At 41.3% G+C, this 15048-nt stretch overlaps 1 long non-coding RNA gene across 2 annotated transcripts in view; it reads left to right on the forward strand.

The window, feature by feature from the left end:
- LOC122180714 overlaps positions 1-15048 on the forward strand; it is a 116476-nt gene that overhangs the window by 31278 nt on the left and 70150 nt on the right. For both annotated transcript variants that reach the window (XR_006179209.1, XR_006179210.1), the window contains exon 2: positions 3161-3401. This is a non-coding gene — a long non-coding RNA (uncharacterized LOC122180714). The remainder of the gene's footprint in view (positions 1-3160; positions 3402-15048) is intronic.

Raw genomic sequence — 15048 nt, forward strand, 5'->3', positions numbered from 1 at the left:
TCATTTCACTTGGAGGTAAGCCCTGAAAAATGCCATGTTGAAGAGCAGATAACTCTCATGACAATGTGGGGTCTTTTCCCAGAAATATGTGAGAAGGGAGTTTCTGGGCAGCCATAAAACTTTCCCGAAGATTGCTGCTGTTTCTTATTATGTTTCAAATAGGAACATGGAAACTGACAAGCTTTCTCAAAGGTATCCAGGTTTCACACATCTTGCTAAAATAGCATTTGACTCTGTTTAGGGTAAGGGTAAATGATGTAAGAGGAGTTAATCAGTAGGCATTGTTGAAATGAACAGTTTGTGTTGTTTCCTACTGGGGACTCTTAAATGATGAATTATTACTGCGATTTTACTCAACTACTTCTGGAGTCATTGGGAGCTTTAACTTCATTTCTCAAGGAAACCTGAAAGGCTCCCTCTCACTGCCGTTGCTTTGTACTGAATGTATGGTCTGTGATGTGTGCGTTTTAAAAACATTCAGAACGTGCAGTTAAAAGAAAGTCTTGTACTCAGTAAAAGCTTTGTGTGTACTTGAAGTGGTAAAAGTACAAGCAGTGTGCCTGTTCTTAACAGTTCTGTGCTTTTCAAATCTTGCAGACTTGAAATTGTTCTGTAAGTAGAGAAATGGGTGTTGAGTGCACAGTAAAAGGTGGTCAGATTTTTCTGGACTTAGTGTAGAGCTGTGGATAAAACCAAGAGCAAAACAGCCTGCTTTGTAGATGTGATAGTAGCTCAAGCACGCTTTGCTTGATGACCTAAACTCAGTTTCCAAAGAGGAAAAAGGGAATTGAGAATCGGATCCTGTTCATTAGGTTCTGGCAGTCTGACCCTCCTCGATTCTTCTTTGAAGACCCTAATGCAGCATTGCATTTGAATTACCTTTATCCGTGCTGCTAGCCTTGTTGCTAACTACGCTGGGATCAGGGTTCCCTGTTTGTGCTGCTCTGGCTGCTGTCTTCAGCATCACGGGAAAACTTCTGTAGGTGGAAAACTGGCATTCCATATTTCTAAGGAGCACCTTGTCAGGGGATAGGGTAGAGAAGAGGGTTCCAAAATGTGTTTTTAGAGGAAAAAAAGACAAAGCTTTCAAGACCATTATTATATGGGATGGATTTATGTCATGGGTTGATACATGAGCTCCGTCAGCTGCTACAGGCAAAGCCTTCAGAATTCATCTTTTTGAGAACTGTTTTTAGAAGACTGTAGGATTTAAGTCAAGGTAAAACAGGCCTTGCAGTGCAAGTTTGAGATATTGGTCTTCTGCTCTGAGTGTAAGGCAAATGAAAGTGGGAGGGTTTAGCACCTGTTGAGAACTGCATGCTGTGTTCTGTGGGAGCATCTTGCTAAGTGGGTGAAAAGGACTAAAACTGAGGAATTGGTCATGTAGTGGATCTTGTTCAGAAGAAAAACAGATTAGCACTCTTAGAATTGACTTTGTAGCAGGAGTTGGTCTGTCCTCCCTATAAGCAGCAGAATGACAGAATGGTTTGGGTTGAAGAGACCTTTAGATCATCTAGTTCCAACATCTTTGCTATAGGTAGGGACACCTCCCACCAGACCAGGTTGCTCAAAGCCCCATCCAGCCTGGCCTTTTACACCTCCAGGTAGGTGTTATCCACAGCCTCTCTGAGCAACTTGTTCCACTATCTCACTAACTCTCATCCTTTGTAATAGCTTGTCTGAATCTCCCTTCTTCCAATTTGAAGCCATTTTACCTTTGCTCTGTTGCTAAATGCCCTTATGAAAAGTTCCTCCCCAGCTTTCCTCTAGACCCCCTTCAGGTACTGGAAAGCCACTATAAGGACCTCCAGAGCTTTCTCTGGTCCAGGCTGTAAAGCCCCAGCTCCCACAGCCTGTCCTTGTATGGGAGGTACTCCAGCCCTCTGATCATCTTCGTGGCTCTCTTCTGGACCCACTCCAACAGCTTTGTGTTCTCCTTGTCTTGGGGGCTCCAGAACTGGATGCAGTACTCCAGGTGGAGTTCCACAAGAGCAGAGTAGAGGGGCAGAGTCGCCTCCCTCACTCTGCTGGTCACACTTCACTTGAGGCAATCTAGGATGATACAGTTGGCCTTCTGGGCTGGAAGTGCACATTGCTGGCTCATATTCAGTCTTTGGTCAACCAGCAACCCCAAAACCTTCTCCTCAGGGCTGCTCTCAGCCATTCTCTACCCAACCTGTATCTGTGCTTGGGAGTGCCCCAACCCACGTGTAGGACCTTGCACTTGGCCTTTATATGGGAATTGTTGAGTCACGGCCTGAACCATTGGTTGAGCACCTGGGGAAAGGAACCAGTCAGCCCTGGGAGCACAGGTGAAGGCAATTCATAGTATAAACTACCTAGCCTAGAGTTAACAAACATGTTCTTAGGACTTTTCAGGGAAAGGTGGGGTCAAGCCCGCATCCATGTCTCTGTCACTGGAGGTCACCGCAGGCAATTTGCAATACTGCATGTCAGCTGAGGCCTTGAGATAGCCTCACTGTCACTATGGATCTATTAACAGAGACAGTCTGTGGGTGCAAGGCTGATCATTTGCATGATTGATAATTTTACTGAAACTATTTTTAGATAATTACTTGTTGTTGGCTAATGGAAAACTAGGAAACGTTGAAAACTGATTCTGAATAATGAAAACTCAAAATGTGGTCAGTGATAGAAAGTACAATTTCTAGATTCTGCACGGTGGTGTGTGCATGTGTATATGTGCCCAGAATTTGATGCTTTGCTTGGGTTTTAACTGTGTTCCAAGCAAACAGAACTTTTCTGTTTTTAAAGCCTAAATGAAGTTTGGACCAATTAGCTGAATGATACAGAGTAGGATGGTTCAGCATCCACGGTGGGATCTATTATAGTTAACTCTATTTTCATTTGAAGAAAAACAATAGCAGTGAGTTTCAGGCAGTTTGAGCGGATGCTAAGGGAAACCTCTACTGAAGCAGAGGAATGTCTCAAATAGCTTGATCTTGAAAGCTGACCTCATGAGCTCCTTCCTTCGTGCTACCTTCCCAAAGGTGAAATGCTGTGCTGCAAAGCTACATAAGCAGTATTTCCCTGAAGCCTTGTTTACATCCACTGTTAACTGTTCACTTTCACTGAATTGTGTTTTTTAAAGCATAAAGCAATATAACTGAACTCCACTCATTTTATCCATCTCTTTCAGGTTTTCACGACTGTTCTGTTGCTGTAACCACCATGGATGTGAATGCTGTGGTGATAAAGGCTTGCTGTTTTCTCATTCTGGATTCCTCAAATCCAAGAGCTACTCAGCAGTTTCCAAGGCAACCACCTGTGGAATAATTAAAAAGGATGAAGTGTTGGTGTGCCAGATGCACGGAATTCTTGCCTGGAGAGAGCACTTCGTTTTCAGCTGTTTCGAATGTGATTCTGCCAGCACAGTTCAGGTAGCACAGTTAAAGAATACTGGTTTGTTGTCTGGAATTACTGAAAGTTTGTCTAAGAGCAGCAATCCCTCTATGACCAGTCGGAGCTCACTTAGAATGGTCATAGATCCTTCAGTGTTAAATTTTCTGTTCAAATATATTAAGAAAAAAAAAAATTGGAGAATGGTAATGGAAGAGCAATGTGGGTGAACAGTGCATCACATAAGTAAAACATTTGCATGTACTGTTTTATGGATTTTGCTGTCTTTACTCATAGATGATTTTAAGCTGGTAAGGACTGAAACAGAGTGTACATGAAATGGAGTGTACATAAGTGGAAGCATAAATATAGGAAGTGGAGACTTCATGTCAAGTGCACTGAGATTTCTTTGGCGTTCAGTGGAGTGGTGGATATAAAAGGAGTGGGTTCACAGCAAAATGGCAGGGTCAAGGCTGTTTCTTTATCTCATGGCTTACTAAAGAGTGTGCAGCGATTAAGTTGATTTAACTGATGATCAGGTTCAGTTCTGCTCTGGTGAAGCTAAAAACATTTCTAAGACAGGTTTAGGAGATGAAATGTCATAGTGGACCAGAAGGTAAGGAAAAGAGCTCTATTAGAATAACAAAACCCAAAAATGCTGAGTTCAGCTCTGAAAGTTTAAAACATTACTACAGAAGTTTATGGAGAGCTCCTAGGCTCTAGATAGAACTGGAAACATCATTATTGAAGTATAGCATGTTGCTGGACCTATCTGCTTGTTATATCTTCCTTCTCTGCCAGTCATTCAGACGTACTTGAATAGAAAAATATTGTTCATTTCTGACAATGAAGTTAAATGGAGAAAGCCACATTTCACGTTCTTCTCATAGTCCAAATAACTGCTCAGTTAAGTTTGGTTACCTAGTTTAATGCTTTTGTGTAGTTTGTTTTGGGTGTGATGCTTTTGTGTCGTTTATTTTAAGAAAAAAAAATTCTAAATTTTAAAGCAGAAATATTTGGGATACCATCTGGACTTTACATAATAAATTTTTACTGCCAAAATGTTTGTGGGATTCTGTTCGGATGTGGATGGGATTTCACATTCCATGCCTTTTACAGCACAAGAGGATCATTGTTTTTTAGATACGGTGGGTCCAAGAAGAAATAGAAATTGCTTGATGGCAGCTTTTAGATTTGATGGAATATATGTAGAAGGCCATTTAATCTAGTCAGTTGTTACCTTTTAGAGCTGTTACAGAATCTCAGAAGCTAATGTTTGTAGGTACAGTCTGAGTGAGACTGTCATTTCATACCCTAATACTTATTTCTAGTTTTACTGTTGTCACAGCTTAACTATTAGATCGTTTATTTTGAGATACTGCTTCAGGCAGTTCAGTTTTCTCAATATACAGCTGAGGGAGGCTTTTCTTTTTAAGGAAGAACTACTGCTTTTACCCTATGAAAAAATATGCTGGTGAACTATCTGCAGCAAGCATGGAGAATATAATGTAAAGCTGACATACAGTGCAGTAGAGGAAGGTATTGTTTGTGTGCATGCATGTACATGTGGATCCAAATCCTTTGCTTTCCAAGAAACATGGGTAACCCTGAAAGGTAACTTGTGTACTTGTGGAAGAGTGTCCAGGTGTATGTGTGTAAGACTGATACGTGATAGTTATGTAGCAACTGATTGAAGTGAGTCAACAATCCCAGAGGAGAAGAGCTTCATCCTGGGCACGTTTTGAAAGCATCTTTGTCGTATTCAAGTGCCTCAGTTTTTCTTTTTCCCCCCAAATAGTGTGGGTGAGGTGACTCTCGTGAAATGTGAAACTTCCAGGTGGTGTTGAAGCTGATGGTGGAAAGCAGGTAGGGAGCTTCAGGGAGCTGCTCAGCCTACACCTTTGGAAAGGATGACAGCTTCTGGGGGCACATACCTCATAGTGTTGATTTAGTCCAGTAACTAAGCCTGGATGTTTGATACTTCTGGGTGTGTTTATATGTAAATTTCATGTATGCACACTTCTTTTTCTACGTTTCATTCCTAATCCAGAAATATATTTGGTGGATGTGAACTTGATTACTGATACAACCCAGTTATTTCCAACTGAGATGTCTCACCTTGGCAGTTTTTCCAGACTTTGAGCATGGTGGTTCAATACCAAGAGTACTTGAGGGTTTGTTAGTGTAGCATGCACGTTTTCATTTTAATAGAAACAAATTTTAGGCAGTTAGACTGCATTAAAGAAAATGGAGTGGCTGGGCAGAACTGAATTCTTATCTATGAATATAGCTTCTGTTTTACTGATTGTTATCTCTGAGATAAATTATGTTATGGAAAGGGAGTAGAAACTTAAAGCATTGATTTGTTCACTAGTTCTGATTTCTTTAAGCGATTATAGATGGCAACATAGAGTTCATTTCTGCAACCCACGCTATTAAGGATTAGTGCTGTTTGCAGCTAGAACAAGTGCAACTTTTTTTGTACTCTTTCTGTAAGGAGAGAAATGTTGGTTTCCATGTTGGGGTAATTTGAGCTCCTTTTGAAAGAAGAAATGGGAATTAGTGATAGAGTAAAGCTCTTATTAATTATCTGTCTGGTTATTATAGCTCTCCTTCAGTTTTGGTGCTGTTGGTACAGCTGTATTGAAGGAGTCTGCTAGAGTGAGGTTGTCTAGAAGGGTGACTAAAATACAGGGTGATTTTTGTCATGTAAGTAGTACTGCTTCCTAGAAAGATAACATTTTCGTGTTGTTGCTGGGAGATGAAGGTATTTTTTGGGTTGGGGGTTTTCAAAGGGAATTTTCCCTTCTGGCAAGAGAAGTCAGCAGTAAAAACATAGAGGTGATAGGGAGAAAGGAGGGTTAGGCAGCAAACACCTTCCATTTCTTGGGATGGGAACTCCAATAATGAATTGACCTTCTTGCCTAGGCTTTATCTGGGGCAGCTAATCTCTGCATCTCTACTGGATATTTTAAGATATGTCAGCCTGGTCAAGTACATCAAGCATTTCATTAAGATGTTGTAGAAATGATGTTCAGCAGTGATTTTGGGAGCGTCAGTCGTCAGGGTTCTACGTAAAGTCCTGGATCTCAAGATTTTTAGGGCCATATCTTTCCTCTCTGGCTCCTCAGAGATGAGAGGAGAAAACTATGAAGGAAGTTTTCCAGATGCGTCAATATAAGGCAGTGTAAGACTTCAGAATTATGTATTTAGTGGGGGGATGGAACACAGCTTTAAATTGTGAACATCTGTGTATTTGCAGTGGGATGGGAAGATATGAAAACCTGCCAGCTGTTCGGGATGTTTTACCTGTGCAAGGTAAAATGATTTTTGGAGAGGTAGTAAGTATGAGACTAAAGAGCAGCTGTTCTCGTGCACCCATCCAGAGCTCCATTTTTTTCCAGCAGTGGTATAAATAACTGAGTAAATACAGAATGCAGGACAGAGCAAAGCCCCGTGATTCTCCTTGTGCGCACTCTTTGGTCTTCAGACATTTGTGGTGCAAGGATTGACTGAGCTGGGTAACTTGCTTAGCTTACAGGATTTGACTACTGAATTTGTTTAATCTTCAAGCCATAAGAAGTTTTAGCACGTGTAATACTTTGTGGTTCAACAGATTAATGAGCATGACAACAGTAAACGAAGGATCATATCTGTTCAAACCTGAATTCCATTTCTTGTACTGAAATGGAGGTAAATGACTGATCCCTGCTTACTCTCTCCACGATGATCATAATTTTATAGACTCAGCCTTCTCTAGGACTCAGTTCAAAGTCTGTTGACTTATCTTTTTTTTTTAATCCACATAGCCTACTTCAAACTTGTTTTCACAGATATTTTGAATTTCACAACTGAATCTCATTGATGTGCTTTAATGTCCAGTCAGGTACATCTTCGTGGTTTGTTCGTTTTTAGTTTTTCCTACTCAGCTACTGTTTCAGCTACCCTGAGTAACTGAGCATCATCAGCAGTCTGTGTTAGCAGCATATACAAAATTGTGCTGAAGGAGGGAAGTTCAGCGATTGAATGAATATTCGCATTACTGAATGTGCGGTGGTTTTAGGTGATTTAAGTGTAGGAAGTTACCTTAGCAGCAGAACTATTAGTTGTTCTTGTTTTCTTTTTTGAGCAATTGCTTATTTCAGTAACAGGAAAACAAGAGTGCCCATAATGACTCAAAATAGGACACATAGCCTGAAATCATTTTCCTGAGCATCAGTGGGCAGCTGTACCTTCAGGAAGTGTGCAGAAAGAGGGAATGCAGCCCTGCTTCCAAGGGCAGAGTCCAGCAGCCTGCTGGAGTCCTGAACTATGACAACATCATCATAGCTTCCATGCGTTTCTCTAATGTGAATCCCCCTTGTCTTCCTTCAGGTCTTAGAGTTGTGAAGACTGGTTTTGTGTACAGCTCATTTCAGTTTGTGCAGTGCCCTTGCCTCTCGCTCAGGCAGTTATCTCCACGTACCCCATATGCTTTGCCTTCAGCCATTTCTTTGTCAGGCTGAGGAATCTTGCCTTAGTATCACCTTTCCTCTTGTGGAAGCTGTTGCTGACTCTCATCCTTGGCATACTGCTGTCACCCTGTATCTAAGATGGGAGAAGCAAAGCAGTGTGCAGGGCTCAGGGTACAAACATGGAGCAAATGAGTCAGCATCAAACTGCTGCTGCTTTACTTTGTCTCGGTTCTCTGCCTAGTTATTCCTGAAATCCTGTTGCGTTCTGCTATCATCAACCTTTGTGAAAGCCATGTTTTCATAAAGCTATCATATTCATAAAGACTTCAAGGCTTTTCTTAATGAGAATAAACTAATTTAGAACCCATCACTGTCTGTGTGTAGTTAGTTGTTTTCTTTTTTTTTCCCAGATATTGGACCTTGCATTTATCTACTTGAATTTCATTTTCTGCTTTCTGTCCTAGTCATGCTACAACGAGCTGGAAAAAAAGGACTGAGAATAACGCCTTGACTTGCCCAGTGTTTTCTCTTCAGTAGACTTGAGTTCTCACATTTAATAATTTTCAGTGTAATTTATGGTTGCATATTAAATGACAAAGATCTAAGTAGAGATCTGTACAGGAGTCCCTTCTGTGTGTGTGTGTGGAAAGAGACGTTGTTCTTAACGTGTTAATTAACTGTTAGTGAGAACGTTCTCCTCATTGTACTGTGGCTGTTTTCATCAGTACTAAAGCAAAGCAGGCAATTTTTGTGGTGTCTCAATACACAGTTCATCAGAGCTTCTTTAAGTGACTTCATTTGTGTGAGGTGTGCTCTCTGTGTTGCAGCACATCACTAGGCAGTTCTCATATCTCAGTTAAATGCACATGTTCCTGGCTAATTGCTACTGCTAGATTTTGTCGTAAGTTGTCTTCTGACCTGAGATGATGCTGGTTCTTTGTGTGCTGTGAAGGCAGGCTGTAATGCTGGAAATTTCTGGAGTGTTCCCCTTTTTAGTTACATAACTAAAAGTGGAGAATGCTGCTGTTCCAAGTATGCAGCTTGAGTATGTTGTAATCACTAGTAGGTTCACTCTTTGGCAGAGAGTGTTTTGAGCAAGATCCTGTGTGCATCTTGCAGATTGCATCAAGTCCTGCTTTGTTGTGGGTTTTAAGAGCTATTTGAAGAAGTGGTAATTAAGTCTCTTAATGTAGTGTTTACATCACATTGATAATACTGGGAATTTATGTCTCTGAAATCCTTCAATTAAGCCACATGAATCTCAAGAAGCAGCATTAGTCACTGGTAACTGTCAGTTATCTTCACGGACCTTGGCTCGTCTTCTGCACTGGGCTAAGAATGGTGTGTTGGGACTTAATGTAGCTCCTCCGTCATGCTGGACTCCCTCATGTGTCTCCCCTTTCTTACTGTGCTTACTTGTGTTGGAAGGAGGAGGGTATCTGAGCTTTGTGAGCTTTCACATGTGCTGGGATAGTCAAGTGAGTCAATGTGACACAGTACCTCTTGAAAAGACGTTTGGGGGATTGTGTCTTTAGCCCTCTTAGCACATGTTACACCATCCAGCATAGCAGGAGACTGAACTTAAACAAGGAATGATCCCAAGAAGTCCCTTCCAACTGGAAGTTCATTGGAACAGGTTGCCCAGGGGTGGATGCCCCATCCCTGAAGGCATTCAGGGCCAGGCTGGATGTGGCTCTGGGCAGCCTGGTCTGGTGGTTAGCAACCCTGCACATAGCAGGAGGTTGAAACTGGGTGATCGTTGTGATCCTTTTCAACCCAGGCCATTCTGTGATTCCAACCCCTGTGATTCTGTGGATCCTGCCTCCAGCCACAAATTCAGAGAGCAGTTTGGCTCATTCTGCTGTAGGCATCTCCATGGGGTCAGATAGATGTGTTGTGACTGGACCCTGCTGGGTCAGGCACTCTACAGCAGCTGTACCAGGATGCTGAATACCCAGGATGCATGTAAGTCCATTGCAGACATCTGGAATCAGGTGTATTGGATCCCATTTTGCTCCTTTGAACTGGAGGGTGGTCATCAGTCGTCATGGTGATTGAGGAAGTTTTGCTATCTTGAACACTGGGACATGAAACTCAGCACCATGCAGACACTTGCTGTTGTTCTCAGGAGGGATGGGGGAGCGAATTGGAAAGGTAGAAGTGTGAGAACTCATGGGTTGAGTTTACTGGGTGAAGCACAAACTCTGAATGTGAGCAAAGGGAAATAAGGAATTTACTCTCCCCTTCCTGCCAGCAGGCAGTTGTTCAGCTACTTCCAGAGAAACAGGGCTCATCACAAATAGCCATTTCTTAGGAAGACAAATGCCGTCACTCTGAACATCCCTTTTCCTCCTCCTTCATCCCAGCTTTTAATGCCAAGCAGGTTACTACATGGTATGAAATATCCTTTTAACTAGTTTGATTCAGCTGTTGTGATGCACCCCCAGCTGCTTACTTGTGAGGCTGTGTGAGAAGCTGAGAAGTCCTTGACTCTGTATAAATACTGCCTAGCATTGCTATGTTATCCCTATTATTTTCATAAAATCCAAAACAGGACATCTTACAAACTTCTAAAAAGATAATTGACTTTATCCCATGACACAGGGCAATGAAGGCTCATGGTGTCTTTTGGTGAAATGACACTATCTCTTTCTGGCTGACCTGAGAGAGAAAAGGAAGGTTAGAACTTAAAGTAAAATGTAGAGATCTGTAAACTGATAAATCGCTGTAATGGCATTTACAATACTGTTGAAAATACAGTGGGGCAGCTTGGCCGTGAGATGTATGGTTCATAGAGTTGTACTTGAAAGTGAGCAAGTACAAATGTATATATGCTAGAGATGTCAGGTACTGCTTGTACTTCATGCAATTCCTGTTTTGTATTCATGCTGCAAGATCTCAGGGAGGTCTGGGTGAAGTAGCAGCAATGCAGTTCTGCAGTTGTAGAAAATGCATAAATGAATGAGAACTGTATGTCTTCAACTGATGAAATTGATTGAGTTGAATCACTCTAAGGTGAGATTTAATTTCTGTATTACCACTTTCTGGTTGTTCTGTATAGACAGCAGTGATATAGCTGTGGAGCTGTTCTTGAGGTTTCTAAGATGAGTTTGTGTCATTCTGGAGTTATTCATAGACTGCCCCCCAAAAAAACCTTTTGAGTTATTTCCAAAAAGTGTTTTAGCATATTAGTTAGAGATCGTTCATCCAAATGACTGATCTGAGTCGCTGGAAATTTCGTGCTGTTTTGCTTGAAGCAGTAGGAGAGTACATGCTGAAGCTCAGATTTGTGTGGGTGAATGGACAATACTGTGTAAGTGTGCAAATGCAGGCTCCTTAGCAGCTTTTGGGCTGGGGTTCTTGAACTTTTTCTGTTCCCTTTTCTTCTGTCTGCTGCTTCCTCAGGTCTGTGCTTTGTCAGAATGCAGACGGGTCTAAAAACTATGTAGATTACATAACGTGCTGCTGGGTTTTATTTCAGCTGCATGAAAGCAGGTCTTGGTTTGTATGTAGGTTGAACGTGCCCACCGAGGGGTGTCTGGAATGGGGCTGAAAGCAGTTGTTCACTTTGGTAGCATTCACTGGTCCCATGTCATTAACTTAATTTGGGGAAGGATGGTACTTTCTGGAGAGCTGAAGGATCCCGCAACCACACTGTGACTTTGTTCCCATCAAATAAATGTAGATTTGATATGAGTTCAGGGATAGTGTCAGGCCTTATTAGATGAAGGGTGTTTTCAGTGAATGCCTGCCAGGAATTAAGAAAAATTAAGATGAAATTTTTGTGGTCTTGGAGAATACTCGCATGAGGAGTTGTCTGCTCCACATATGAGAGGATACAGAGTTCTTGGATCGAATTAGCTGTTTGGAAAAGAAGATTCACATGGAATTTGTGGGGCAGTATTTCGATTTCTTTAGGATATGTTAGCTTCCAGCTCTGTTGCTGAGTATTTCTTACAGTTCTAAAGGAAATGGGCAGATAGTCCTTGCTTATACAGAAATCACTGGTAAGGATTTGTTGTTGTGATTGAGGCCTGCATGAGAAGAAAGAGGTTAACTCTGCACAGTCTTCAGGACCTCTCAGCTGTCAGCAAATAATGGGGTTTTTGTTTATTTGGAGTTTCTTTCAAATTGTCCAATTTTACCTTCAGCAGAATCCCAGTGTTATTTCAGTAAGATATTTCTGGTACTTTCTCTTTGGATGCTTGATGAAGGATTTCAGATTCTGCACAGGTATTGTTGCCAGTGATGCAGTATGTCCTATGTCTTGTTTGCAATAACTTCTTTTCAGATTTTGTAATGCAAATACAGGTTCTGCAGAGCTCTGGTTCTTCTGGGCACCAGGAGTTCCTCTCAGCTGACCAGCACTGCGAAGGGTGAGATCCATCTGATCCCCAGGGTTGTGAGGAAGGGCTTGCATGATGAGCCTTGTCTGATGTCTGATTTTCGTAGAGCTAAAGGGAGACTTTTCCAAGATTGCTTCTTGCAGAAGTAATTTCAAACAGCAAGTAGCAGGGCTTGCTCTTCTTTTTGTGATTGTTGTTCTAAACAGAGAATTTTGGCTTCCTTCACATTTCTAATTCCTTGGTGTTCTGCCATGGAAAAGCAGTCTAAAGATAATTGTACAGAGGGATCTTCGTGTTTGATCTGGAGTGACCTAGCTCCATTTAACCAAAAAAAACCACCCCTTTTCTGTATAAGCATTTTTTTTTTTCTAGTGGCATTTCTTCTCTCATTTTAAGCTCTTCCAAATTAAACACACACAGGTGGTATGCTGGTATACCATATGCTGGTAGAATGCCAGCATGCAGGTTGTGTTAAAATATACATCAACAGAACTGCAGTTAGAGATTTGAATTCAGTGAAGGGATCCATTTTGGAGCCCTTATTCATTCTACAGAAGACCTGAAGTTAGTTGCACCACATGCCAGTGCAAGATGGTTGGGAGGCTTTTGGCCTGGGAAAGTATTTGGTGAGTGGTCACTGCAACTGCTGGTCATGCACAGTATTAACACTGCTTTATCCAGTTGTTTTCCTGAGCAGTTGTGGGCTTTGTTCCTGGTGCAGAGTTTGGTACCCAGTGAGCAAGGAGAGTAAAAGGTGAGCTTTTGTAAGCAGCTCTGGAAGCTTGGATGCTGGATTTGGACATCCAGCTGCTCTGGGCAGCTCTCAGATGTAACGGTTTGCTCACATCGATCTGTAGACTTCAGACTTCTTGATGTATATGCTCATCTTTCAAAGTTCACATGTGTGGTCCAAAAGTTGTGGACCGTGCCTGTGTTTATTAGCTGTGAACTGATATTTAAGACGCCTCCTTTTTGTTTGTTGTAGGCGTTTGGTAAAGAGAAACATTACATGTCCCAGCTATGTTTCTCCATGAGGTCATTTCAGGACGAATTCATGACGAGCTTGAAGCAGTAAATGGAAAGTGCTGTGTGTTGCTCTCATGGGTAGGAAAGTATTCCTGCTGGTTTTACTGCGTGCTGATCTGATAGAGGCTGGTGCAGTGATCTCATATGGAAATGTTTTAGTTAAATTCATACACTGTATTAAAAACAAAGATAGTTATTTCAATGATAACATCAGATGCTTGCAATCTTGAAAAGGCTGGAAAACTGATGCAAAACAGCACTTTTTTTCCTTGTTAAAGAAGACCTGACAGGAATGTATGGAACAGTTCTAAATGTAAATGTTCTGTAAGTGTTAGACCACAATTAGTCTGCTAGTATTCTGAGAATTGATTTAAATTAGTAAGACTTCTAAAAGAACATTTTGAGCTCTTTTTGTGTGCCTTCTTATGTTATAGGAGAAAAAGGTAGTTTTCACTGATCTCTGTGCTGCCTCGGAGACTTAAAAAAATCTGAGGTTCTTATGTAGCCTGATAATTCTTAATTCTGTTAACAGGAGTTTTAAGAAAAATGCTGAGCAATTCCCACCTTGTCCTGAAATTACAAGGCTGAGTAACGTGCTGAATTCTCCTGAAATAATTTTGTCAGAAATACTGGTGTTCGGGGCTTCTAGAAGGGATGTGGTGTTCTGAGAACTAGGATTGTATCATGAAAGAGTGAAAATCAAACCTGGTAGATTAAATGAGATACTGATGGTTATGACATAAAAACAATGCATTTGAGTTCTGGCAGAGCACTGAAGTGGAATAAAATGGAATTACAAGAAAGAGGTGAAGAATTCTCCTGGCATCAGGAGCAGAACTAATAAGTATTTCATCTGTTAGGTTCAGCACATGCTGCAGGATGTAGCTGTTGTGTTGTATGTGTAGCCCATGGCACAGGCCTGTGTGAAGGGACTTGCTCTCATCTCTCAACACTGTTTTTTGTTCTCTTCAAAATCTGTAGTTACGAATTAGACAAGCCAGAAGGGGCTCTGCCTGCTTTTATCTCGTGTGGCCATCTAACTATTCAAAACTACCATATTCTGTGGGGAGGCTTTATTAATTTTTTCAACACAAAATGGAAATGATGACCGGTTTCTGCTGCCGGCCTGGAAGTTTCACTTCCAGAAATGAAAACGAGCATTTCATAATTTTGAATATGGTAAGAAATTGCTGTATTCTGATGCTTTCCTCAGAGCATGCAGATAGTCTGACACATGAATCCAGAAATTCAGGATGACTCAAGAGTGAAAATGAGTGAGTTGTGCTTTATTCTGTCTAATTTATTTGAATTACAGAATTGAAAGCACACAAAACTGATGCCTTGTCTAGCACTGTGTAAATTCTCTTCCTACGGGAGGTAAAGGGGTGGGTAGGTTCAGATGTCTCTGTAGTGATTGCAGTGCAGTAATGGGGAATAAAACAGGAATGATCTCCGCTCCTGAACTGTCTGAGTATCAGAGAAGATGGAACTGTGTGCAGGTGTTTTTGTAGAGCAGAATTTGAAAATGTAAGGCCTGGTATAAAATAGAAAATAGTCAGAAATATTTAACCTTGAATACCTGCAGGACGTGTTCTTCAGGAACTGAAAGTCAACTTCTCCATCTTCAGTCAGAGCTGCTAGACAGCCTGCTCACAGCACGGTTTCTAGAATATTTCAGTATACATCAAGGGTAGGATACAGTTCAGTGCCTGGTTTTGATTCTGATTCTCTTGTTTCTTAATTTCAGAGTTGTCATCCATTATTTTTCTTGTTAGTGTCAAATAACAACCTTCCTTTCCTGCAGTATTTCTTCTGTTGCTCATTTATCAGGATGTTTGCGATCGTTCTTTCCTTTTGCCTCT

Source organism: Lagopus leucura, unplaced genomic scaffold, assembly GCF_019238085.1.
Source record: "Lagopus leucura isolate 7727_CA_CO unplaced genomic scaffold, USGS_WTPT01 Super-Scaffold_100008, whole genome shotgun sequence".
NCBI classification, from domain to species: Eukaryota; Metazoa; Chordata; class Aves; order Galliformes; family Phasianidae; genus Lagopus; species Lagopus leucura.